General features: G+C 39.6%; 1 long non-coding RNA gene across 1 annotated transcript in view; it reads left to right on the plus strand.

Moving 5' to 3' along the window:
* The first annotated feature begins 6313 nt into the window (after positions 1 to 6313).
* The window catches only part of LOC145717030 (uncharacterized), a 29892-nt gene continuing 12083 nt past the window's right edge, over positions 6314 to 24122 (plus strand). Inside the window, exon 1 of the long non-coding RNA XR_014140005.1 lies at positions 6314 to 6533. This is a non-coding gene — a long non-coding RNA (uncharacterized LOC145717030). The remainder of the gene's footprint in view (positions 6534 to 24122) is intronic.

Consider the following 24122-nt stretch of genomic DNA (forward strand, 5'->3'; position numbering starts at 1 on the left):
GACTCTGAAAAACAAACTGAGGGTTCTAGAGGGGAGGGGTGTGGGAGGATGGGTTGGCCTGGTGGTGGGTATTGAGGAGGGCACATTCTGCATGGAGCACTGGGTGTTGTGCACGAACAATGAATCATGGAACACTTCATCTAGAACTAATGATGTAATGTATGGGGATTAACATAAGAATAAAATTAAAAAAAAAAAGATTACCTCTTTTCTAATGATCTCATTTTTTACACTATAAAAATCTTTCATATGTGAGTGACCTAGCCTTGAGTTATAAAGAAAACTGAATTTAGCAGAGCTTTCAAGTCCTAAGTGTTCATTTGTCATCACTTCTAAAAATACCATTAAAAAAGACTGAATGAGTAAAAAAAAAAAAAAAAAACAACTTATCAGTGGTTCTTAAACGGTTAGAGGCAGACCCTCTGTAAATCTGATGAATAGCAAGAGCTCTCTCTTTATTTTTATTCATTTTTTAAAGATTTTATTTATTTATTTGAGAGAGAGAGAAAGAGGATGGGGGGGGAGTGAGGGGAGTAGGGAGGGGCAGAGGGAGAGGGAGAAACAGACTCCCTGCTGAGCAAGGAGTCCCACGCGAGGCTCCATCCCAGGACCCTGAGATCATGACCTGAGCCCACGGCAGATACTTAACTGACTGAGCCACCCAAGCGCCCCAAGAACTCTCTTTTTAGATAAATAGAAACATGCAGTCACATTTTATATTTGGTGGGTTTGTCAGTCCCTGACACTCACCTACGGACCCCACTAGGAGGCTTTTACGTGGTCCTAAAGAGCTTGGGAAAAAAAAAAAAAGAAAGAAAGAAAATTGTCCAGAATGAAGAAGGGCAAAAACCATATAACTTCTCAAGGTACCCTTGTGTCTCTATTAATCTATGATTCCAGTGGCCCAATTTTTCAGTGTTGCTCTAAAATCCTTGCCTTGAAAATCTTGTTCCCTATATGAGACCTTAATAAAAATTCCAGGAGTGTTAGTGACCTGAAGATTTCTGCCTTTCTTCAGCAAGAAAAGCCAGGCAACCAAAACCACAGAATAGGAAATATTTATATCAACTACACATCTCTCTAATATTAATGTTAAAGTGTTTCCCAAATGTTAATATGTACATGCATCAACTGACGATCTTCTTAAAATGCAGATTCTGATTCAGGAGATCTGGGGTGGGATTCAGAATTCTGCATTTCTAACAGATTTCCAGGGGATGTTGGTAGTTAGTCTGTGGAGCATACTGAGTAGTAAGACTCTAGTAGTAGATCCATATATATCTCTACTGCAGAGCACTTTAGAACAGCCCCTCCCACTGTTTGCTCATATATGTCCTAGAGCTACTTATTCCCACCACTCAACTAGAGCCTAAATCTACACAAAGAGAAAGAGATCACCAGGGCATTCGGTAAGAGAGAGTAAACTGACTTTTTTCCTTAGAATAAGATTCAGTGATCTGAGTTTTGCATTACTTTGTTCTCTATTTCTGGGATACTTAAAACATTTTGGTGTGTCTCTGTAAGATCTGAGATGGATTATGAGAATTGTCTATGAATGATTAATCTTTTCAAATTAGAGCAAATTTAAGATTATCCCTTTAAAAACATTGCTTTCACTTGCTGAGAGGAGCAAGAGATAGAATCAGAGTTCGTATATACTGAGAATTACAATCAAAACCTAACCATTGATGCCAAGCCCACAGATATACCTGTATCATCCATGAGTGGGTTGGAGTTGAGAACCACTGCTCTTTCTTATCTTCTGAGTCAAAGATGAATGAGGCCAAATATGGATGAGTCAAAGTTGAATAAGGCCATTGATCAGAAAGATTTATTTCTGATCCAAAGATTAACTCTCTTTTTTTAAAAAGATTTTATTTATTTGACAGAGAGAGACACAGTGAGAGAGGGAACACAAGCAGGGGTAGTGGGAGAGGGAGAAGCAGGCTTCCTGCTGAGCAGGGAGCCCGATGTGGGACTCGATCCTAGGACCCTGGGATCATGACCTGAGCCAAAGGCAGACGCTTAACCTACTGAACCACTCAGGTGCCCCAAAGATTAACTTTCTATATGTTAATGGCTCGTGAAATTTTTTTAGCTGCTGGTGTTATTGATTACATTTTCAATGAAAAAAAATTCCATGACAGTTCCTAAAATGGAGGTTGAACAAGCAATGTTGAAAATTTGTGAACACTGATTTAGCAGTTATTTATTTATTTTTAAGATTTTATTTATTTATTTGACAGAGAGATAGAGAAAGAGAACAAGTAGGCAGAGAGGAAGGCAAGCCGCTCCCCGCTGAGCAGGGAGCCCATCGTGGGGCTCGATCCCAGGACCCCGAGATCATGACCTGAGCCAAAGGTAGCCGTTTAACGGGCTAAGCCACCCAGGCGCCCCTGATGTAGCATTTAATAAATGTATGTATACCTACCGAGAACTGTACAAGCCAAGAATATGTCATTTCATGTTTAAGGGGTTGAAAACCATGGTTTTCCATAAATATTCTTATAAAACCCATATAAAGAACAAAATTGGACATGGTTAATTTTTTTTCATATTCAGTTTATTTCAATAATATATATATATTTCTCTTACTATTCCTACTTTATTGAAGTTAGGTAAAATAAAATGTGTGTTTTTGACTACTTGTTCAGAGAGAATAACACTACCATGCAAAATAACATTCCAAAGTCAGCATGGAACAAAAGATATAGTCACAAAACATTTTCAGCTTGCTCCTATTTTAACTACAACATTTGCTTTAAAAAGTGTGGCATGGTTTCTTTTAGAAGTATTCATTTTGCCCTTTCTCTGTGCAGCAAAATAATCCTTTCCCACCTCTCTCCCCAGTTAGAACTCTAATTCAGAAAGTAGCAAGCATGAGATTGCAGCCAGCAAAAAAATGTTTACAAATGAAAGATAACCAAAGTGTTAAAATTTGTGTAAGGACAAATAGGAGATCACAAGTAATTTTTAAATGACTTCAATGTTATATTTTCTTATTTATTTCAATTTTTATTCTTAATTATGAAACATTTCAAAATAATGTTAGATATTCATATACCCACCATTCAGTTTTAACAGACTTTAACATTTTGTATAGGTACCTGTTCTGTTGTCTTTTAGCAAGATTTTTTTCACTAAAAAGAAAACATTAAAAATACTTGTCAGTGTCGTCAAAGAGGTGAATCACTTCAACTGAAATTATCTGCTATATTCCATATAAAACTCATCAGAATTTTAAAAGATGACAGAAAGGCCTCTAGCAGAAATTCTTTCCCATGCCTCTTGCACCATGTCAATGTTCAAAAATAATACCAACAATAATCGGAATTTGGGTTTGCTTACAGGGGAAATTTTTTTCTAAATAAATTAACTAAAAATGGAATAGAAAGTACATTTTGTAGACTTTCTGTTAATGATTTGTTTCATAATTATTGTAAATACATATTTTTGAAAAAGGTATCTTAGTCCTTCTACTCCCATAAGTCCTGTGCCTCACTTGTGTGCAAAGGTGGGGGGTAGGTGTGTGTGAAATATATTTATGTGTGTGTAACTTTAAGCGTTAACTTTTTAAAAACTTAAAATGAGGTAAAGATTCTATTCCACTCTCTTCTGAAAGTCCTTGATAGCCAGTGGGTATGGAAAGATGTGATCAATAACACAGAATAGTTTTAAAATACAAAAATTATTAATAATTCAAACAATAAATTAACTTTTGTAACTTATAGTCTATTTAGAGATTATTTAGATGCTGGAAGAAAATATGGCCTTGGTGCTCATCTTTCGGTAAGCTAGAAAGTAGTAGTTCATCTTGCCCTTGCAGGTAAAGGTTAAAGAGGAAATTCTCAAATTTCAGACAATGCTGTCATTATTACAGAGTAAAATGTGAACAAAGAGTTATATGTGAAGTGCCCTGGGCCAACCCTTTTGATAAAGTTGAAGATGCCTACGTGATTTGCCCTGTGAGCCATTTATGGCTGTGTTCTATTAACTCTGGATTTACTGTGATATTATGTGTATTTGTCTTGGGGCAAACAACTTGTTTGCCTCAAATCAAAGTCTAAAAGAGAATTCTTTCTCTTTCTATGGGCTTAAAATAGTTTTTGTTTGGGTTGATTTTACTGCTTGAGGTGAATTATCCCTTCATTGGCTCATTTTATTCATCATATTATGATATATAATTTTGGTTAAGCAATTGTGTAATCTTTTCTATAATATTTTTCTGGGCTTTGTATGAACGTTTAAAAATGTGTTCCACAAATGAAATGCTTATGCTTGCATATTCAATATCCTTCCTATTGGACTCTGGATATAGTCTTGTATAATGGAACTCATTTATAATGAAATCTTTTTCCTTTTTGCATATTATGTTTAAAACAGCTATTAGAGTTTGATAATACTATATATTTTTCCATGATAAAGTTAGAGGAGTGTTTTTTTTTTTTTTTTTACTTCAAAGAATGCTTTTAATTTTGAGTTTTCTACGAACAGGTTTTGCCAAATAAATATATATTTATAAATATATTTATATATGTTTATATGTATATTTAAAAGCACTTAGCTCTAAGTTTCATAGTCTTTTACATCTTAAAGCACATTTTTCATGATTTGCAAAATATTTGCTTTTTCCTTTATACTGTGACTATAAAATTTGAAAAATCATTTTCAAAAATATTGGGAATATTTTAATAGCAATAACCGTGTTAATTTTCGTTCTTTATTTCTCCGTCAAGATAGTCAAGATGGCTTGAGATTTCTCAGTTCTTTAGAAGAGAGTTCATGATTTCAACCTGTTTTAAGCTGAAGTGTAGATGAGTTTGATTCCTACCTGTTTACATAATACTAATAACCATTAAGTACAACTGACCTCGCAACTCAAAACATATACTTAAGTGTCCGAAATGACAAATGGTATAAAAGCATTTTATTTAACTGTATTTTATACAGAAAATTTTAAATTTAATTCTTTCATATAGTTCTTATCCCAAGTGCTCATGCAAAAATAATTTATGTAATACATCATCTGCATTGGACTTACATGGCTAAGGAAAGGAGCCTATAGGAAATACCAACTCATTAGCAAACTTCTGATGAAGATTTTTCATTGTGATTGAAGAACAATTTTTTACACGGAGATATATTCCACCATCAATAAAATACCACTATGAACTTTGCTTCGCCGCTCCCCCTCTCCCCCGGGGAATTTTTCTTTGTGGTAGTTAGACCGACCTGTGCCAAAAACAAATTACATTCAAACGCAGAAACAGAATTACCCTGTACCCGCACCATTACCCCCTCCCCCATCCAGATGCTAGGCGCCAAGCTGGGCTCTCAGAGGATATAGATAAATAGGACTGCCAGAATTTCTGGCTAGGTCACGTGGTGCGACCACCCTGCCAACTATCGTTCAGTATTTACTTGAAAACTTCCAGAGGTGAGCAACTTACTGTAGCCTCTGCCTTCAAAGAATTTCAACCCAAGTAGAAAGAATTAGGAAAGAATAAATCTCTCTGCTTCTATTCTATAGCACTGACTACTGAGTCCACACAGCACAATAAAAATAACTAAGGCGTTTAGAGATGACCCATTGCATTTCACAAAGCGCCTTCATCCAAAGGAAGGGCCAGTAGGTAGGTTCAGAGAGCCCGGGCTATCCAAAAGTGGGCGAAATCAAATCTGGGCCGCGGGTGAGAGCACCTGGAAAAAACTCGTGGTGGAGATGGCATCTGAGAAAGGCCTCGAAGCACCCACACAAGGTTGCGAATGCATGCGCGGCCACTCCGGATGGAAGGACCCCCCACCTTGCTCTAAAGCCAGTTAAACCGCGGGGCCCACGCTACCCGGCACGGTTTTAGAAGACCCCTACAAATGCAAGGGTCCGACCTAGGAGGCACTTCCGCTGTGCGGTTCGCTAAGTTTGGATTCTGAGAGTGTACGGAGGAGCTCCGGTTCTCGCAGGTGGGAGCCTCTCCCCTCCTCAGCTCGCACTCTCTGCGAGACGCTCCCGCCCGCAAAAGGCTGCGGTGGCCAAAGGGGCTGTCGTGGCTGCCGCTTCCCCCACCAAATCCCCGCGTTCGGGAGCCGAGCTGCAGTGGAGAGACCTGAGTCCCGCCCCAGCCCGAGGGAGGAGGCGCAGGGCCTCGGCTCGCGCTCCCCGGTCGGGGAGCCTCTTTCCTCCCCCCTTTTCCCGCGGCGGCGGCGGAGATGGCCGAGGCGGCGGCGGCCCCGGCGGCAGGGGCGCGGGGCGGGGGGCGGGGCGCGGGGCGGGGCTGGGGAGGAACCGCGGCGGAGGCGGCCCCGCGGCGGCAGGTGTGGATGGGGCGGAGGTGCGGCTGAGGCGGAGGGGCGGCGATGTCCACTCCCGCCCGCGCCCTCCAGGGGCCGGGGCTCGGAGGCCCGCACCGCCTCCCCGGACGAGCTTCGAGAGCGGCTTCGATCTGCGCACAACTTGGGGCGCGCAGGTTCCACGTCCGGCGCCCAGAGGAGAAAGGCGCGCGTCCCCGACCGCGGCGCCCGCGCGGACCCCAATGGTGAGGCGGCAGCCGACGTGGAGTTGGGGGGGGGGCGGCGGCCGGAGCTGGAGGGTGGACGGCGAGTCTGCAGACCAGCCGGTAAACGAGGAACGCGCGGGCAGCGGGGCTGGTGCGCGTCCCTTCCCGAGTTAAGAGGGGGCCTCGGGCCCCCGCACTCGGCAGTCTGCGCCGCGGGCACCCGGGCGAGGATGCTGCGGCCGGCCACGGCGGCCCTGGCTCTGCGCAGAACCTTCTCCTCCTCTTGCCCAAATAGCAGGTTGTTTCCCTGGCCTGACCTCGGAAGTCGCAGGTCCCGCTCTCTTCCCCTAAACGGCGAAGGGAGGAACTGTGGGTGTCCGGGAGCGCGTTGGGGGCGAGCGCTCTCAACCAGCGATGTTTGAGGAGAGCCCGTTCGCTAGTTAAAATTCCTGTCACTTTGCAACTTACTCTGCTTGCTCCCTTCCTCGGGGGAGGGGAAGTCAGGCGAGTGTTAAATCCCCACCTGGTAGGATTAGAGTTTATTTTCGCCGTATATGGGGCGGGGGGCGGGGGGGAGGATGCTCTGTAAAATCGTGGTTTTTCCAACTGTGCCTCACTTAAAAGAGCCTCCCTGCAGCGAGACAATGGCAGTCGTGTAAAACACGACCGGAAAGTGTTCACCTAGCGCCGCGGTGGCAGGGGAGAAGTTAAGGGAAACTTAAGCATAAGCGACCTCTGAAGAGGCTTCTTGCGGGGCCGTTTTTGCCCCTGCACAAGTGGTAATAGGACTGAGAATGACAGCTCAAGACCTACACTTGGGTCGGAGCTGAGGCTGTGGCCCGACACCCCTCACCGCCCCGCGACTCTCGGTTCTGGAATTGGGCCTCTCTGCTTCCTTCACTGCAATCAGGGCAGCTTGAAGTGAAATTAGGAAAATGATCCTCTTTTTTCCTCTGGAGTTTATTACCTCTGCATTAAAATGTGTCTCTCCTGGACAGACATTTAAACAAAATTCTAGTTTATACTTTGTTTTAAAGAAATTGTGCTTGAATTGGTTTTTTAAAAAATGGATTTAAAATTGACAGCCAAGTTTAGGTTTATTTGTTGTGGAGTTTTGTGTTTGGTTGAGGCAAGGAGTGAGTTTTAAGTAAGTTTTTCAAGTCTAATATTGATTATTTTTTTCATTGTTTGCAGACATTAATCCTTCAGTGAAGGCCTTTTAAGGAATAAATGCAAAAATAACAGTGGTTTAAGCCCACCCATAAGACCTATAGCCTGACCCCCGGCTTTTTTTCTTAACTTGTGACAGAGCCTCATGAAAGTTGAGCAGTTTCCTTAATCTTGGGATGTAAAAAACATCTTAAGTTGAATTTTAGGCCTCCCAATGAAAAATGTGTTTATCTTAATAGAATTATCAGACTTCATGGAATTATCAGTTTATGATGATGTTTATTTTTTATTTATATCACATTGGGACTTACCATGTCGATATTGCTTACCTCATTGGCAGATGTGGGGAAAAGTCAAGAAGCTCCTTTAAAAGATACAGAGTTATTCTCTGGGTGAAATTTTATAGTTCTGAAAAGCATGTATCAGAGACAAAGCTCTTGAGTGGTAACAATAACTGTTGGCTCTTTCTGAAATCTTAAATAGACGATTAAGAAGGGAGGTATAAAAATGCTTCATACTTGAGTATAGTTTTTTAAAATGCAAGTGAAAAAAAGTTAAGGTTATCATTTTTGTACAGTGTAATAACTAGATAGCTATTCAAGAAGCTATAAAAATGCTCGAGGAAGTAAAATAAAAAGGTAGCATAAAATCACGTATTGTACTGTTAGAATTTTAAGGAGAATGCATACTTATAAATCTCAAATACTCAAGTGAGCAGTATTAAAATGCATCAAATAGAAGAATTTTCCTGCCTATGATTTTTTCCTAGAATAAAAAAATATGTATTTGTTTTGGTTTGTCTTAAAATCAAAGTTATAGTTAAATTTTGTTGGTACCTATATGGGATAATTCAAAGGTTGGTAAGATGTCTTTTGCTTGGGACTTTGACATTTAGTGACAGGTGTCCTTAAATTTTTCATATAATTGCCACAGCTTTTCTTCACTTGATGTATCTAGGTATTTTTAACACATAAACACCATACGGTCTCTTAACAAACTTAAAACTGTAAAAAAGCAATAGATTAAATCCCTGATTATTAACATTTCAGGGATGAAATCTAGCTTTAAGATAAAAATGGCTTTTTGAAGACATTTTAGAATACAATGGTATGATTCTGGGAGAATGTTTTTGATAGTTCTTTTCCCTATTCTTTGAAGTCAGAAGGTAAAATTACAAAAAATCAATAGTTACGTTTTAACAGTTTCTTGATATATTTAACAGACTGTTTCCTTAATAGCAATCTCCCAAGTGTTTCAAAAATTTTTGTAAGATCAAGAGTTTATTTTCTGTTAAGATATATTTCTGTAGACTAGAAAAAAAACTTTTTGAATTTAGAGTAGGCCAGTCTTAAATAAGAAATAATGGAATTTTATCTTTGTATTGTAAAATGTGTTTTCACTAAGGACTTTTTAACTATGTCCTCTTTTTAAACACATAAGTGTATAGAAAGTAAATCAGGTATTTTATTGGTAAAAGTGTCCTAATGTGCTTGCTTTGTTAATGACTACTGAGACTTTTTTCTCCATGTTGATGTGAGCAGTGGAGTCCAGAAAATTATCAAAATAATTTTGAAGAAGATTGAGATGAAGCGAAAAAATCCAAGCATGATTGCGGTATATACATGTGTTGCTTTGCAGCAGGGAAAGGGTGAAAAAGAAGAGTTTAGTATCAAAATTTATCCACGTTAGTCAGATTCCCGAGTGCTTTCTACTTTATTGTATAATTGACTTTTTAGCTAGTATGCAATTATTGAGTGTTTTAATACAGCAGACACCAGAAAAAAAGAAATCTCACTTGAAAATCTTTAATCACGGCTTTATCAAATATACAGCCTACTCTGTATTGTCGAAATACCAACATTGAAGCAATTCAATATTTGAGACCAATTTATAAATTAAACGTATTATAAAAGTTAATTAAGTAGTTTTCATTTTAAGAGAACTGCCCCTTTTGAGGAACTATTTTTAACATTACAAATAGCACTCTCCTTTAAGTAAAATAAGAATGATTATATTAATTACAAATTATACTTTTAGCAAGGGGAAAATGCAATTTTTATTGGTCTGGGGGGCATTTATGCTAAGTAGTTTGTGGCCCAGTTTCCATTTCTGTATCTGCGCTGCCTCTGACAAAGACCTGAGTACTGAGGGATGAAAAACCATGGGGAGAAAATTAATAAAAGAAGCTACGTGGGTTGATCAAGTTCTGGTCAGAAGCCTGTGTGCACATGAATTCAGAACCAGAAGAGAAATTCTGAGAGTCTGAGTCCCCACAGTCCTTTTACACTGAGTCCCATGAGTTAGCAGTGGCAGGGAAAAGAGGAGTCCTCTCTGCCATTTGCAAAGCCGACTACTTGATCCACAGCAAATCAAACCCAGGAAATCTTTTTAGTCTTGTCCAGTTCAGCTCCACTTCCTTGCCAGGGGCATAACAGCTGAAGTTAAAAGACCTATACCCAAATGGGAAAATTAGTGCCATTTGTGTAGAGGCAGTAGCCTTATTCAAACTGCTTTCAACCTAATTGGGAAAAAAAAAAAAGACAGAATATGACTTGATTATATGTCCTCCAGGGTGGGTAGCACGTAGGAGACTGTGGCTCAAGAATGCCTTTAGGTTTTTCACTTATTTTAAAGTACTCATAGTTTGCATTGTATTCTCGGGTTCGTGTGTGTGTGTGTGTGTGTGTGTGTGTGTGTTGTTTCAACTTCTACAATTTGGGATAGGTGAAAAATACAACAAAATGGTGAACTTTAAGGTGACCAAGATGGGATAGTGTTGGACATGTGAAAGTTCTTCCAGTCCTGCCAATACTTCATTACTAAGGTAATTCTCTGGTGGATTTTCTTCTGTGTATTGTAAATCTCAATATTTTTTGCTTAGAAGTAACCCTAATTTTGAGAAGGGGAGCAGAAAAGGAAAAGAACTTTGTCTAAAAACCAATGCCATCTGCCAACCTACGTCTCAAGTTAGCTCTGTCAAATTTCAGGTGAACTTTGGCCCTATTAGTAAATTGGATATGTATTAAATAAGGTTAAAAAAATCAGCTCAGAAAGGCCTGCTCCAGAAACCTGTGGTATGTGTGCTTTCCTAACCGATCTAAATGTAACATGTAATTACCAACCAAGACCAATATTCTTATGCATTTGAGGTGGAGCTATTGTGGAGTCCAAATGTTCATGCAGGAAAAGGATTGTCCCCCCAAAAAGTCAAACTGATAAGCTCTTCCTAAAATAACCTGAGATTTTTTAATTACAGCCCATGCTCAAATGGAAATTCTAGTCATAAAGTCATTATTAAATAACCCCGTGGGGTAATTTTTTCCTTCTTTAAACCTGACCTTTTACCTATTATCTCAATTTCATTAACTTAATTTTAAAAAAAAAAGTCTCAAATAAGAAACAGTAGGCTAAAGGAATAAAGTATGAGATCTCTGTGGTAAAAACTAATATAGTGCATGAAGTCTTCTAAATTAGGATTTAACTGGCTTTTAACTAGAGTGGGCTTTTAAGTAACTAACTGGTAATATTGTCTCTTGACATTTCCTTTTCATGTTCTGTGCCATAACTCAAAACTGATTTCCTTTTTATGGGTAAGAGTGGAACTATATTAAATTAAAAAACAAAAACAACTTACAGTTTACAGCCTGACTTTACTATAGAACACTGCTGCATGTTTACCAGCACCTGAAAAAGATTCCAGTTTGCTTCATTATTTATTTTTGTTTTTGGAATTGGGATTAGGTTGATGTTTTTTTAAATGAAAAGAATAGCTTTAATTTCCTTTTTAGATGACTATCTATATGTCTATTAACTATTAGTTACGACAGACAGTTGTTTGAATTGTACTTCTAAGTAAAAAAATTACAAGTTAGTACCTAAACTGATGTCTGGTAAATAACATTCTAATTGCTCTTAATAATTAAACACTTGAAATTTTATCATACCTTTTTAGCATCTGAAAAATTTTCGAGCTTCATATAAAAGGGGAAAATACAGTATGACATCTTAATCTTGTTAAATATTAAGTCAGATTAGCCAAAAGATATTTTCTTTCAGTGATTTGTGGTTTTTCAGCCAGAGGTCCTAAAAATATCTTTATAGACAAAAGAAGAATATATGAACAGAAATATAAAATAAAAGACTAACAAACTGGTTTTTTTTTAAGAACTAGTCTGTAGTATAATTTTTATCCTTGTGGCCTGTAGTTTTTAAAATTCTGGAAAAATGTCAGTAAATCATATTTTATGACAAAGATGATCAAAGGATTTGACAAAATTCACTTTCCCTTTAAAATGAATGTATTTAGTACTTGGTAAAAGCTAATGTTCTATATTTCCTTTTATTAACACATTGTCACAAAGAAACCAGTGAAATTGGAAAGCTAATTATACATCAGTTAGGAATAATTTGAAAAACAGATTTATTTGAAAAGTTAATCTTCCTTCTGAAGGTGGAGTTCATTGTGCCCACCATAAGTGTCAGTGGAATTTTCTTTTGCAAAATTTATTAGAGGAGAAATGATAAGACAACTGCTTATTTCAGAATAGTAGACGAGTTACTATGTGTTAGATAGTTCCATTAGCTAACCTAAAACCATAACTCATACTAGGAATGCTAAGATATAAATGGAACAGTGTAATTTATTATTATCCACTTATATTCCAGAACACATGTCCAAACTATTATCTAGAACCAGCACAAAACCATTGTCCTAAATCTCTAGGGTTTCAATGTCATGGAGATCTTTTTTTCAAAAGCAAATATTAAAATAAAATGTATCCAACTCTTCTAATTGCCAGAGCAATAATAATGAGAATTATAACTCTATTGATTATTTTCTGTGTGCCCATGCTTAGTTCCGCATGCTTTATCTGCATTACCTCCAGTAATCTTCACAGCAACCTTACAGTCTTGGCGCCATGATTACTCCTGTGGCCTGGCGAGATTAAAGAGGTCAGACGGCTAGTAAATGGTGTGGCTCCCAGACTCAAACCTAAGTTTTTCCTATTCCCACCTTTCTATTCTTGCTTACTCTACCATACTTCACAGTAGTTAAGCAGAGTATCTGTGGAACTCCTCTAAAAAGCTGTTTGGGAGTCCCTTGTCCTCAGTTATAGCACATCTTTGTCTTTGATTTTTAGAACCAGCTCAAAGTCTTGCATGTCCAAGTCTGACAAAAGACATAGATGATATAGGTCATAATGTTTGTGACGAAAAGGAATAAGCAGTGTCTTTAAAGTACCAAGCCCGATCATTCAGAACGGGTTGTAAATTTTCTCTGGAGATCATTCCAAAAGAATCATAGAGATTGTTTTGTTTTGTTTTTTGGAATCATGACACTGGAATTGAAATACAGTTAAAGCTTTTAGGACACCCAGCCCATAAGAGGTGTTCGGTGAACATTTTTTAGAACAATGAGGGAATGGATAAAAAGCATTTCTTTGCCTGTGAAAGTTCTAATACACATTGTGCGTTCATGCATAGTACCAAGTGTGGGTCGATTACCACTGACTATGCAGCCTTGGACAAGTTACTGCACCTTCGTGAACCTCAGTTTCCTCTTTTGTGAAACGAGGATAATTACATCTTCCTCACTTAGTTGTGAAGATTAAATAAATGATAATTGCCTTTCCTTTGTTACCACACCTGACCTTTTGTGTGGGTATAAAGCCTGTTGGAGTAGTGAGGATTGAGGGAAAACTGCCAGAGCCAGCCATAATGAGACGGTGAGTTGAGATAAGAGTTCATGTAACTGAGCCCACCAGAGAAAGAGTCAAGACCAAGGAATAAGATGAAAATGGTGCTTTGCAGGTTCCGGAGTAAGGGTACGAGCCCAGGCAGAGAGTAGCAGATCCAGGGCTGGATCTCTAGTGTTGACTGTGGCTTTAGACAAGTTGCCTGGGCTGTTGATGTGTAAAACTGAGAGCACACTTCGGGGCTACCTAAGAGTCTCTCAAGCATCATCCATCTTAAAGCTCTGCCTACAAGGTTTCAAGTGCCTGTGGTCCCTGTACCTCTTTTAGGGGATGTAAGGGAACTCCACCTAGGAGCACATTAGCATTCCAGACACACACCCTCAACTTCCAGATCCAGGTTAGCACTTCTTGGACCTGAACCTTCCCCTTATCACTATCTTCCCTTCCCCCCAGCCTCTCTCAGTGCTCTCTGATAGCAAAGGAGGTAGGGAGTAGTTTTTTATTTTGTAGAGGTTAAAGACTTGGCACAGCTGCACAGGATAATTGCAAAGGCCCCCTTCCGGGCTACCATTCTGCAGTGTCTGAAATTCTGCATAGGTACACAGTGAAAGAGCAAAAGCGGAAAGCTAAAGATTAAACTGAGTCAGTTTGCAGGCTGGACAAAACAAAGACTAAAACACAGAGAAATTCAAGGAACTTTAATAGCAAAGAAATATATATGGGGGAGTGTTAAGATGAGTGCGAAGGTCAAAGCAAAACTGTTAAAAATTAGACTGATTTTCATGAGAAGAAAATAAAACTGTAAAAAACAAATTTCAATAATGGAAAAATGACTTTAAAAAGCAAAAGCAATGAAAGCTTAAGGCTTTTCTTCATCAGAGTCCCTCTTTTGAGGCCCACTGGAGCAGAGTGGTTATATTCCAGGAAAGCAAAGCTTTTATGTGCATGGGGAAAGAGAGGTTAGGAGGAAGATGATGTAGAATAACATTCTGGGACAGCACCAAATCCAAATCTAAGCATTTTGAAAGGGAGATATTTGACAAAAGAATATTCTAAAGTTACTTGAAAATAGGAAGCCGTTCTCTCTTTTTGTGCCTGAAATGGAAAACAGAGACTACACAGATTGAAAGGCACCTGAAATTTAAAGCAGTTAAAGAAAAAGCCAAAAGAATTTGTCATCAGAAATATTTCGGGGCACCTGGGTGGCTCAGCATCTGCCTTCGGCTCAGGTCATGATCCCAGGATCCTGGGATCAAGCCCCACATCGGGCTCCCTGCTCAGCGAGAAACCTGCTTCTCCCTCTCCCACTCCCCCTGCTTGTGTTCCCTCTCTCGCAGTCTCTCTCTCTGTCAAATAAACAAATAAAATCTTAAAAAAAAAAAATGTTTCAAAAAAATCATTGGAATCTGGGACGCCTGGGTGGCTCAGTCATTTAAGCGTCTGCCTTCGGCTCAGGTCATGATCCCAGGCTCCTGGGATCAGTACTGCACTGGGCTCTCAGTGGGGAGCCTGCTTCTCCCTCTGCCTGCCGGTGCCCCAGCTTGTGCACTCCCTCTCTCTCTCTGACAAATAAAATCTTTAAAACAAACAAACAAAAATCATTGGAATCAAAAAGCTAATAAAATAGAGACAACATGATAAATAGAATCTTCCAGAAATAATAGCAAGTTCTGCATTCTCTTTAGGTCAGAGGGAGCTGATATAGTGCAGGAACCTGTGGCATTCTAGAAAATGACACTAGTTTATGCACAATTGTGTGTGAGAGTGAGGAGGGAGAAATGAGCTAACATTGCCTACCAGTTACCAGGGCCTGCTCAGTCTAGCAGTAACTAGGTTAAGTAGGTTGCTGTGGATGGAAGTCTTAATGCTCACTTTTGTTGTCTCCCTCCCTGACCCCAACATTATAGGTGCCACACAAGAGTTATGGACTGGGTAGGGACTTGAATGTTGGAAGCTCTGTGTCTGAGGCCCAGCTCAGCCCTTAACTTCTAACTTCTGGCCACGTGGCATGGACACACATCACTTTCCACATTTGCTAAATGGGGTTAATGCTAATCTAGTACCTTCCTCACAAGGCTGTTATGAGAATCAAATGAGCTCACATATGCAAGTATTTTGTAAGTGTACCTGAATGTTTTTACTGTGACAGATCATTTTGGAATTATTTCCAAAGAGAAGAAGAAAAATGTGATGAGTTCATTTTTTTGTTCTCTTCAATCACCAAAGCTCTTGAACCTTTATGACCTCACCTAGAGCTTCCTAATCTGGAGTCTGTGGATCACAAGGGGCCCGTGGTTAGAATTCAGGGGATCATGAACTTGGATGCAAAATAAAAATGTGTTTGCATTTTATTTGCACTCACCTCTAATTGAAATTTAGCATTTCCTTCAATTAGTGGAGTGGAGGCAACAAATTGCAGTAATATTTTAGCAGGACCTGTGATTTTGCCACCAGTAAAAATCATAGGTAACTTATATCACATTACAGTTGTTGCTGACATCTAGAAATATCGTCTACATGTGACACAGCTTTGGCATGTTAGTTATTAGATGCACTGCTAGATCTTGTTATTTAATATTTTAAGAGTCACATATATTAAAATGTGCATTTTAGTATTTAGATATTTCAATGTAATGGTTTCCTTTGCAACCTAGTATACTTTATTTTGTGCATTTCATGTGAGAAGGGGTCCATAGATGCAAAAAAAGTTTGTTGTTTTTTTTTTTTGAAGCTATTCTTCTGACAGAGGGCCTGCTGGCGTCCCCAGAGACTAATAATAAAAGAAGGATTACTGGTACAATGGCTACTCATACACCCATAGCTGGTAGTGTACTCCAGAGTGAGAAATTCCAGTTATACAAGTTAAAATAGCTTCAAGTTATAATATAATGAAACAGTGCCCTGGACAATAGGAGGCACAGATCTCTTCGTCCAGTGCCACCTCTGTCATGCATGGTGGATTCAGGCCAGACTGTGTGGTGCACCCAGAGGGGTGAAGATCACAGTGCATGACAAGCCACATACACACCCTCCAGTTTAGGTGCGTCCTAACACCTGAACGGCAGGCAGTGAGAACGTGCAGTTAGAAACCCAAAGAAGAAGATAGATGTTTACATTTCATTTTTAAATTTTATTTTGTGTTTTTTGCCATTGTACATTTGATTTCTAAAAAAAAAAAAAAAAGGCAACACCTAAGATTACTCTGCTCCCATGGGTCTTTGTTTAAACGTCCATCAGACACCCATGGGGTGCCTTATGTATTTACATCTTCCTCCTCAGATGGAGTTTGAGTCCCTTGAGATAGCAATCCTGTCTTGTCATATCCTCTGCTGATTTTATTTAGCACCTAATAAGAGATAATAGAGTAAATTATACTGCTGTATACTTTGAGGGGTTGAGACCTTTTTTTTATTGCATCCATATTCTTCTTTGCCAGCTCTGCTTTCTGCTTAAAAAATTAGACTGCATTCACCTATTCATCTTGATTCCGGTATTGGGTATTTGAGCTTCTTCAAAAACAAGGATTTGGTAGACACCGTTGTCCTGGGTTTTGTCACAGCCCTTGATTTGGACTGTGATGTCTTAGCCATCTGATAATGCATGACTTTGAGATCTACTAGTGATATTCATCATGCAGGCATATCAGTGAATCAGAGCCTTTCAGAACTGGAAGGGCCCAAATTCTCTTTTGTGTTGGTGATCACGGAGGCCAAGAAAGGTCAAGGGACTTACCCAAGCTTCACAGTGGGTACGTGGTAAACTCAAGAGCTAAGTCCTGTCTCAATCCACCACCCTTTCACCACACTGGCCTTTCCCTAAAGTGTGTTTGATCCTGCAAGATTCTGCGTAGGATTCTTTAGTCGGTTAGTTGTGAAAATTCTGCATGCCATATATTTTTGTCTATTAAAGATTCTGAGAAGTTCTGCAATAAAGAAACTTGTTTGATAAGTATATACTATTTTTAAGTTTATTTGACCACGGAGTCCTTTTTCTCCCCGCCCCCAGAATCCCCAGAATACTTTGGGAAATGCTGCCCTGCACAATGCTGAGCTTTGGTGGTGATGATGGTAACAACAGCATTTGTTACTTAGCCCTATGTCACAGGCACTGTTCTAAGCGCTTTACATAGTAAGACTCACTTAATTCTCACAACCACCCAGTGAAGCAGGTACTATAATCATCGCCATTTTGTGGATGAGGAGACTGAGGCCAGAGAGGCAGCTGGAGTAAAGTTGTATCATCGAGGTAGTTGCATCACACTGTAAACCAGGATTTCTCAGCTTTGTCACTGTTGACGTTTTCGCCATTGAATTTGTCCTGTGCAGGGAGGCTGGCCTGTGCATCATACAGTGTTTAGCCGCATCATTGGCCTATACCAAGTTGTGTCAACTAAAAATGTCTGCGGACATTGCCAAATGTCCTCTAAATTGCTCCTAGTTGAAAACAACTGCTGTAAACTTGCAGCAGAAATATTCTTTCCCAGCCGACCTTCTTAGTAGCTTTTACAGTGACTCATGATCATGATTGGGCAATTACACATTGCAGGTTCTGTGATTGTGTCAGGTTGCATATACTTTATATGGGGGTGGATGTGAGTTGAACTTGACCCATGCTGTTCTCTTCTACTCCATTTCCGTACACTGCTTCTGGTGAGAGAGAGAGCCAAGAGGCCAATATTGTTGCTTTTGCCTGCAACTACTTATAACTGCCCCGTACACACACCCAATTCATATATTGTTTCCATTTTATACTTCCCCTTTAACCTGACCCCCATAAACACATACACACACAGTCTTTTTTTTTTTCCTCTGTGTAGTAGAGGACTTAACACATTTGAATTACTCTACAGTAAGAAGTTATGTCTGAGCCAAGATTAACTGCTGCCAAGGAAAACATACCCAACAGTGAATAACTCACAAAAATTTGGTGAAGAAAAAATAAAGTTATATGATGAAGTATACTACTAAGATATTGGGTTTTATTTTTCCAGTGTGATAACCTGTTAAATTGACACACTACGAATGGATTCAAGGCTTCTGGCCATTGTTTCTCTGTAATTTAATACACCATTTTCGGGAGCAGCTGAAGTATAATAAAAGCAACAGTGAAATACCTAGGTTTAAATCCTGCCTCTGCCAAACATTTACTAACTGAGTGACGTCACCTCTTTTTTTCTAAGGGTTTGGTTCCTCACCAATAAGATGGGGTAATGATATGAAACATTGTATTGTTTAAAGGCTGAAAGGAGAAAATATATGCCCAATATCCAGCCCAGGTTCTTCCAGGACCAGTTTTTCAAGGAACTCTACCATGGTTTGAACTTCATAATCCTTTTCGGTAATTCTTTAAGTGTAAACCAATTGTCTTTGAAAGTAACAGAGATATTATCAAGTAGCCCAGTGCAAATAAGTCTTATTACACGATGGGGTTTGGAAGGCAGGGAGGGTACATACAGTACTCAGAGCCATTGAATCTTGAAAGCTTTACATTTAAAGACAGCAACAAAATGAAGGGAGGGAGAGAAAGGATTCAGAGAGGAACTTTTGGAGCCAGAGTTTATCCTCTACTCTTGGTGGCCATTTAGTGATTCAACCTTTCAATGGATATGTGAGTGCCTACTGTGTGCTGGACCCTAAGCAAGCACTAGGGACAGAAAGAGAGCAAATAAAAAAAATAGCTACTCTAGCTCTCCATCTGTCCCCTTGGAACTTAGATAGTGACTGTGTCATGTCTTTGTCCCAATTCCAAGTGATAGTTGCTGCCTAGAATGCTGGTTTGACAAGGGTGCTCAGGGTTGGCCAAACTCATCAGGAAGAATGCCGTGATGCATTAATATTGTCTGCCTTGGACAAGAGACAAAGGCGGTGACTGCACAGGATTTGAGTCCTCAGACAGTGTGGGTCTCACCCATTAGTGTATCATGAAACCAATTTTGTGGATCACCATGAGCATTATTTAAGAAAGGAAATAGAAAAACAACAGAGTGTATTGTACATAGTGATAAGTATTGCTTTGTGAAACTTTTGTTTTAGTTATATACATATTGTGTAATAGGTCATGATGTAAAATGGATTTCCTACAATGGGTCCTGTAACAAATGTGATTCTGGTGGTTACATGAACTCCTACTCCTTTTTCTCTGTGTTCATACTGTTTTTGTTTTTCTGAAAGAGCACGATGTGTTTGGTAGTTTGTGCCTGATTAATGAAAAACAGAACAACTCATGCATTCTAAGAGTCATTCTTCAATACATGATGTGTTTATTCTTTGAGTCTATTTCCATTAGAGTCTTTGTATTTTCTGTGGGGTCATTAACAATTTTATTTATAGTCTGTTCTGAGGGGAGAAGTAGAAGTACCGAGTAGTTAAAAGGCACTTGGGTGAAGCTGACTTTATAATATAGACCATGCCACTTTAGAGCTGTGTGACCTAGAGAAGCTACTTAAAACTTGGATTTTGTGACCATCACATGTGTTTACTTTTACACACACACACGGAAGATCTTGATTCAGAATTCTTTGGTTACTCCTTAGAGCAACATAGATACATGCTCTCCTGTTGCATTGGCAGATCATATCATATTGCAAGATTGTGTAGAAACAACATCCAAGTTAAACATGGGACATAAATGGGACGCCTGAGTGGCTCAGTTGGTTGAGCGTCTGCCTTCGGCTCAGGTCATGATCTCAGGGTCCTGGGATTGGGTTTCTTGCTCAGTGGGGAGCCTGCTTCTCCCTCTCCCTCTGCCTGCCGCTCCCCCTGCTTGTGTGATTGCTCTCTCTCTCTTTGACAAATAAATAAAATCTTAAAAAAAAAAAAAAAAAAAACATGGGACATAAAAATGCTGCTACATATCACATATTGAGAGCATGTCCACCATGAATGATTAGGAGAAACCAACACCATTTTAGTACTTGACCCAACATCTGATGGTTCTATTTAATTGCCAAAGTGTCGGGAGAGAAATGAAGCTGTAATAAGAGAAGTGTCCATAGAAAGAGAAGAGTATTTGGAAACCATGAGGAAAGAGAATAGGGAACAAGAGGGTAAGAAGCAGGATAATATGAAACATCACACTTTGCCTCTATTCTGTTGGTGGTTTCAAGCATAAAATGGTCATTCAAAAGTCCTGCAGTGATGCTGTATAATTAGGGAAAATCCTGCTGCATGGCTTGCCTGACTGTTCTTTAGACAACAATTACATATTTTAAACATGCTTTTAAAACATGATAATGGCGTGCCTGGGTGGCTCAGTTGATTAAGCGTCCGACGCTTGATTTTGGCTCAGATCATGATCTCAGGGTTGTGAGGTCAGGCTCCAGGCTGGGCATGGAGTCTGCTTGAGAGTCTCTCTCTCCCTTTCCCTCTTCCTCCCTTTCCCCCCAACCACCACTCATGTGCACACCATCTCTCTCTCTCTCTCCAAAAAAAAAAAAAAAAAGATAAAATGAAAGCACCTTGAGTTTGGAGTAAGACAGAACTGGGTTGGAATCCTTGGCAGCTTACTTCACCTCTTGGAACCTCAGTGGTCTCTCAGGCAAAATGGATGTAATATCATATTTCACAGGGCAGCGATCAAGATGAACTGAGAGCTTGTATGTAAAATCCATAGCACATGATGAATGACCACAAAAAGGTCTCCCCAATCTCCTACCCTATCGGAGAAAGATTTGGAGTTTATTTTGAAAACATAAGCAATTTCCACATGAACACATGTGAATAAGTGTTTTGAGAGCATAAAATAAAACTTTCTCAAAGGACCTTTGATTGAAAAAAGTCTTTCACACCCTCCCTGTATACCTGTGGCTGCCTGCTTTGCCTGGGTGCCAGAAACAGAGGGAAAAGAGTAGACCAACGCCACCCCTTACACCAACTGGCTTACTCGCCATTGCGTTTCATACCGCAGGCCGGTTAAAAAATGGTGTGTCATACACATTTAATGTGAACTTGGTATTCCTTGTAGGTTAAGAGATCTCACAGACAACGTGTTTTTACATCTCTGAATTGGGTAAGTAAAGCAATTAGACTATCCAATCTAGTCTAATAAGGTTCCACTCAAGCCTTCACATCTTAAGATTCTATGGCTCTTCATCCATTTGAACTGTGATCCACAGTATCTCTGCTATTTTTTCTTCTAGTTTAATATCTTGAAGACTTTTCAGCTTTCACTTGGCTTGGGCAGTATCTATACCTATGATTAGAACATTAGCAAAAGTGACTGTTATATCCTGACTCCTCCAACACCTACCTCCTAGAAGTCCTTGTTTGGACTATTTGCTGAAAGCAGAACTCCCTTTTCAAGAAGTAATTCACAAAGTGCCAAGTGACAAGCCATACTTGCATGTGAGCACAAACAGATGGTGTATTTGTCAAAAGAGGTACCTGTTATGCATGCATTTTATAAAAATTCCTGGAAAAATGCACCTCATTGCTCAGAACGGGCACTTTTAAAAGTGAGCATTCACTTGGCTTACTGAGAAGGACCAACCCAGAGCTGACCTTGCTCACCCAGGCAAAATATGCAGCACTGTGATTTCTCCCACCGTTCCAAGAGTTTTCTGACCTCTATCCATGCTTGACCTTGGTGTGTATTTTCTACTGGCTCCTCTGTAGATGGGCATTAATGTATCCGATCACTCATGGCTTTGTTGGACTTCTTATATGGAAATGTTTTGCTTCATTAGTTAGGAGTTTAAAAGACAAGAATACTGACTTTATGGGAAGGTTTTAAAAACATCATCTCTTGGGGTGCCTGGGTGGTTCAGTGGGTTAAGTGTCGGACTCTTGATCTTAACTCAGATCATGATCTCAGGGTCATGGGATTGAGCCCTGAGTGAGGCTCCACACTCAGAGTGGACAAGTCTGTTTGTCCCTCTCTATCTCTGCTCCTCCCCCCACTCATGCTCTCTCTCTCTCTCTCTCTAAAAAAAAAAAAAAAGTATTTTAAAGAGTTAATAATTATAGAATTGATCAAATTCCCACACCCATGGTGTTTGATGATTTGATACTTAGAATAATTAGGCTGATTTCCTATGCTCGGTTACGTGGGGCAGGACAGACGCAGTGCCGAGGCTGAACAGGGGTGTCTGTCTGCAGAGAGGATATAAACCACCTCTCCTGGTTTGGCAGATACGGGAATTGTGGCACGATCACAGGGCCTTCAGAGTCAGAGCTGGGACTTAAAGCTGGTCATTTTCCTTCTCAGGGCTTTTTGATGCAGTGCTTCTTTCACACTCAGAATAGTGCTTTTAAGTGTGCCTGGTGTCTAAAAGTTGTGGGGAGCAAAATGTGGTATGAAAAGTACATTTTTTTCTGGCCTGACTTTGCATTAACTCGAAAGAAAATACAGACTACATGCTTATATCTGCACTGCCTCCTGACTTTGGGGGGTATTGAAGTGTGGATTAAAAAAAATGAGACACACAAAATTTATGGAAGGATAGCTCCCTGTGATTTTATTTTTTTAAATAATTATTACTCTTGACACATTTTATCTTCAAAGTGTTTGGCAAATATTAACTTTTTAAAACTTTAAAGGAACTTAAGTCAACTTGCTTTTTCATAGAGAATATCCCATTGGAGTCAGGTGGTCTAAGATTGAGCTGTAATAGAATTATTAAAAGATTCTTTTTTTTTTTAAGATTTTATTTATTTATTTGAGAGAGAGAGAATGAGAGACAGAGAGCACAAGAGGGAGGAGGGTCAGAGGGAGAAGCAGACTCCCCGCCAAGCAGGGAGCCGGATGCGGGACTCGATCCCGGGACTCCAGGATCATGACCTGAGCTGAAGGCAGTCGCTTAACCAACTGAGCCACCCAGGCGCCCTCTTTTTTTTTTTTTAAAGATTTTATTTATTTATTTGACAGAGAGATACACAGCGAGAGAGGGAACACAAGCAGGGGGAGTGGGAGAGGGAGAAGCAGGCTTCCTGCGGAGCAGGGAGCCCGATGCGGGGCTTGATCCCAGGACCCTGGGATCATGACCTGAGCCGAAGGCAGACGCTTAACGACTGAGCCACCCAGGCGCCCCTAAAAGATTCTTAATAGGGATGTGTGGGCTTCAAAGAACAGAGATCTAAATGGAGTAAAGTAACATCTAAGAAATTAATTTGGTTCATGTTGAAGAAAAACTGAATTTATTGTCTTGGCCAAATAAATTCATGCCCAAATAAAATCCCTTCATAGTGAGAAAATGGACTGGATTTAATTTGATTTCTGCACTATCCAGGAAGCTGTAGAATGACACTTGGTCTGATATCTACGTTAAACATTTATAGAATTTGGTCCATGTAGACATATTATTAAAGAATTACTATTTCCATATTGACAAGTAGCAAAAAAATCAATAAGCCCAGAATTAATCCATTCTAATAAAAATAAGTGGTCTAAAATAGTGAGCATTGAAAAATATTTTCAAAACAATGAATTCATCTCTTTATCAATAGTTTTGACAATTCTACCAGGTCCAGAGTTCATAACATCCTGTAGTTTTAAAATAATTTAATTCCCATATTAGACTTAAAGATTTGCTTTCTTTGAAGGTTTCACCTAAATTTAAGGTGATTATGATATGAGGAATTCTTAATTGTAGGAAACAAACTGAGGGTTGCTGGAGTGGGGGGTGGGGTGGGAGGGATGGGGTGACTGGGTGATAGACACTGGGGAGGGTATGTGCTCTGGTAAGCGCTGTGAATTGTGCAAGACTGTTGAATCTCAGATCTGTACCTCTGAAACAAATAATGCAATATATGTTAAGAAAAAAAAA

The sequence above is a fragment of the Leptonychotes weddellii genome, chromosome 14 (assembly GCF_054177405.1).
Source record: "Leptonychotes weddellii isolate Sample4059 chromosome 14, ASM5417740v2, whole genome shotgun sequence".
Classification (NCBI taxonomy): domain Eukaryota; kingdom Metazoa; phylum Chordata; class Mammalia; order Carnivora; family Phocidae; genus Leptonychotes; species Leptonychotes weddellii.